This window comes from Nematolebias whitei, chromosome 12, assembly GCF_014905685.2.
Source record: "Nematolebias whitei isolate Nwh7 chromosome 12, NemWhi1, whole genome shotgun sequence".
In the NCBI taxonomy this organism is placed as follows: Eukaryota; Metazoa; Chordata; class Actinopteri; order Cyprinodontiformes; family Rivulidae; genus Nematolebias; species Nematolebias whitei.
Window position 1 is genome coordinate 27,702,980 of NC_056509.1, and position 4,660 is coordinate 27,707,639.

A 4,660-nucleotide genomic window follows, 5' to 3' on the forward strand; every position below is an offset into this window, starting at 1 on the left:
AGATAAACACTAAATTAGTAGGAACAGTGCGTATCATCAAAAGCTAGAAAGGTGAAGTGTAGGTTAGGTGTGTTCTGCACGTTTACATATAAATTCACATTTTTTCATGTTTTTAATCCTTTAGTCGGTGTTGATTAACTGTGCAGATGTGATTTGTGCTGCTTGCACAGAACAGAGCTCTCCTGTCTTTTAATCACCCAGTAGCTGTAACTGATTGCTCTCTGACAGTATGCTTTGACTGCTGTAACGCCCTGAACACCTGTCCTACTCAGAGCAAATCTGCCAACATGCTGCTTGGCAACAACAAATTAGCTTCAGCAATCTTAGTGTAGAGCAAAGTGGATTTACAAAAGGCCTTTTCATTCCTTCAGTTTGTCCAAAGTAGAGCAGTGATGCCACACAGTGTAGCTGTTGATGGGAAGATTTTTACTTGGACTTTAATGTCGTTCAATTGATCTCACCACAGTAAAAGCTTGAAAATAATCTTTGTTCTTCTTAGGGACTTTCATTACGCCCTTTGAAGTGGGATTGTCCCCACAGTTCTCTCTCAGCTGTATGATGGACAGCAAAACACAAGAAGAAAAATGGACATCACAGAACCTTCAGTTTTTTTAGCATTCTGGCAAACAATAGAAACAGAAGGCTGCAGATCAGTAGCTGGGTACAGGGAGACTTGAGAAGGGAAGAAGTAGACCCCAACCGTCCACCACCTCTTGTCAAAGAGAGGAAAGAACAGATGTTCCCGACAGAGGAGCTGAGCGACTGAGTCTTCCTTGTTTTTCTGAATAGTTTCACCAAGCATGAAAAGGATGGCAGTCACAACTAAAATACTGTTAAACTTTGAATTTGAAATAATGAATTGTACAAATACATTTAAATGAAAAGCAAAAATAAAGAAATTACATTGTCTGCTTAAATGGAGTGTAAATGCTGCAGTGGTGAACAACTTGGCAGAGATTTACAGAAAAAAGCCATGTAAGCCATAAAAAAATCCTGGGGAGATAAAGGGTTCCAGCACTCCTCAAATTGTGGAAAAACAGAGATTGACTCCCCCAATAGGAAAACGTTCAAGCAATATAACAACAGATATGATGTGTACCTTTTATAAAGCATTTATTCATTCATTCAACCTTTATTTATATGTTAATCCCACGGAGCCTCGGGGACTCATTTACAAGAGAGACCTGATTTTAATAAAAAGTGATGACATCAGTGGACAATAAAGACAACAATAGACAATCATAAAGGATGCAAACAAATTGAGTTGTTTTTTTTAACAAGTGAAAATAAAAATGTAATTAAAAGAAAAAGTAGCAAAAATACAGCTAGATTATGAGGCGGGGTAGAAAGCTAAAAACAGGAACATGTCTGCATTGGTTTTTCCCAGGAACTTAACAGATGTTTAAAGCCAGTTAGAGAAGCCAAGGTCAAGAGCTTCAGATCTTTTTGCAAGATATTGCAGGAAGCAGTAGCGGAGCAGGACAAGGCCATTTTGCCTAGTTCAGTTTGCACCCAGGGGACACTGCAATAATGTCCTGAGAACAGCATCAAACATCTGCAGAGTGCTTGTAGGGGCGTTCATGTAAATAATGTCACTGTAATCAATGGAGGGAAGGAAAGTCGCAGTCACAAGGTGTTTCCTAACATTCAGAGTTAGACAAGATCTATTTCTGAAAAAGAAACCCAGTTTAACTTTCAGTTTCTTTACTAGGTTTTCCATGTGGAGCTTAAAAAAGAGATGCAAATCAACCAAGATACCCAAATATTTGTCGGAATCAACAAACTCAATAGGAGCACCATTCAAGGATAAAATCAGAGGAAGAACTGCTGAGACCGACTTCCTTTTTGAAAAATAGCATCCCTTTGGTTTTGTCAGTGTTTAAGACAAGTTTGAGACGGAACAAATCTGCTTGGATGATGTCGGAGGCAGATTGCAAAAGCTGGAAAACCTTAGCAACTGTTTTAACTCGACAATAAACAACTGTGTCATCAGCATGGAAATGTAAGGATGCAGCCTGGATATTCTGACCTACCTGTGTAGATTGTAATGAGGGTGCGTCCTAAGACTGAGCCTTGTGGTACACCATTGTTGAATAATAAATAATTGGAGGAAATAAAAACTAGAGGAAATTCAAAAATAAAGTTAATCCCATATCAGCCTAACAATAGTTTAGTCCATTGTAGGCAACACAGAGATGGTAGCCAAAGGCTAGTTAGAAGCTGAAGATAGCAAAATGCTACCCAGAAGCAAAACTCAGCAAAAGGCTGGCTAAAAGCTAGAATGTATTGCTGTAGCAAAAATATTTGTTTGAAATTTTGTAGATATATTTTGAACAATATGAAAGTTACATAAAGTAAATCTTGAATGAGCTGACTGAGTAAGAGTACAACTGACTGCAGCTCCTCCTCCAAGATGGATGCCAGTTAACACCAGCTGTTGGCCATCCATCTGATGAGGCTCAACCCTACTTAAGGCTGCAGTCCAGTGTTACTCGTCGCTGGAGCATTGTGCCCTCTTGGTATTTATGCCTTCAGCCTGTATTGTTGCCTTGCATAAAATTAAGACTTACCTTGTTCTTTGTGCCCGCAGTATCCTGACTCCTCGGATCCTGTTCTTCGTTCCTTGCCTGCCACTCGCCTGTCAGACCTGCCTTGCTTGCCACTCATCTGCCAGACCCGCCTTTCCTGTCTTGCCTGATCCATTGCTCTGGAGCTCCTCGTGGATTCCACTCTGCGCCACATCACGGCATCTCCACCTGTAAAAGAAACAAACAAATTATCTTCAACCGTTCAGCCTCTCTTTCTGGACGTGCTGACCCTGTTCTTTTTCCTAGGCACTCCAGAGAACCACCTGTATATTATCAGCACTGTAAATAATAAACACTGTTACCTTTTTCTAAGCCTCTTGCTTCGTTCTGGTCTCGTACAAATCTGGGTTCAGTGAGTCATAACAGACTGGTTTGACAAGGGAATGGCTAAAATAGCACAACACATATGGAAGTAGTTAAAGATAATAACAAAACAGCAGAGTTAATGCAGAATCAGCATTATTATTGTGCAGCTCTAAATAATATATTGTTATATCTATCTGCTGATTTATTTCATGCTGCTCTGTTCATTCATACTCATCTGCTCACACAGACTCATGTTCGTGCTGCTCTTTGGTGTATTGTTTTGTACCATTAGTGCTTATCGTATTTCTTAGTTCATATCTTAGATCTTATTAATGTTTTTCTTTACATTTTATATTTTGTTGGATGTAACTGGGACCCTGTGTACACAATTTCATACCACCACTGTACTACATGTGGTGCAACTGACAAATAAAGAAACGTTAAACCTTATCAGATTACCAATGAAAACCCCCAAATACAGACATTCAGTCAGAGTCAGAAACACTGTAAGGATCCCACTGAACTATAGGGATTAATAACAAAACTAGATGTGATCAGACAACATAACAGGATGAAAAGTGTCTCAAAAAGTAAAACATGAAGTGAGGCTTTTTAAATACACATTTAAAAACAAATTTGTAAATACAAAAGACTAAATATAAAAAAGGCTAACATGAAAAGTGTCATTCATGCTGCAGCCAGTTTACTTTACTGAAAGTATGGGGATGGGAGAGTGCTTGGACTTTTTCAAAACCCATAATTTAGCATTCCTGGCAGAATGATAGTCAGAACAGTCCTTGTGGATGTTGGCTTTTCATAACAGTAGCCAGTTTTATATGGCTGCGTTTTATCTTTTGCTTTTATTCACAACTGAAATATTTTAAAAAATTACCAATTTTGCCTTAATTTCACAATGAATGAGTATTGTAAGTGCTAAACATGTAAAAGATAATTTTTTTAATCAATATTCAAGTTTTATAATTATATAAAATTGTTATATTTAGTCTATTAAGTAAATATTACAGATTACAAATGAAAAGACCCAAAACTAGGCATTCAGTCAGGATTCAGAAAAACTTTTAAGTCCATACCACCCTGAAAAATGCCTGATCTTGCCTGAGCTTGGAAGCTAAGCAGGGTCAGGCCTGGTTAATACTTGGATGGGAGACCGCCTGGGAATGTCAGGTGCCGTAAGCTTTCAAGAAGACACCTAATCCCTAATTGCTCCCCAGGTGTTTACATAGCTGCCCTCTGCTCCACCTGGGTGTATCTCACGTGTGATGTGTTAAATGCAGAGAACTAAATTCATCATTGTACGGGAACATACAATGATGACAACACATAGCACTTACTGAACTACTAGGGATTAACAGCAAAACAAGATGTGATGAGACAACAATGATGAACAAACAAAGAGAAAAGTGTCTTGAAAAAGTAAAACATGAATCTTTTAAGAACTATCCAACATTTTTCTGTCAGGTCATTTGAACAGTTTCTTTTTTTTGTGCTGAAACGTTTCACCTTTGATCCGGAAGGCTTCATCAGTCAAGGAAACACACCACAAAACTGATTATTCCCCCAACAGCTTACTCCAAAGTGGAACAAACCAGTTATGTTGGTGCTAAGATGGTCTCTTTGTCACGCCCCTTCCTCCATTGCCGGAACTCTTCCTTGTTGACAGTCATGTCAAACTGGTTGAAAACAACAAAGTCCATGTTCAATAATCCAGGTATACAATCCAACATTTTTCAGTCAGGTCATCTGGA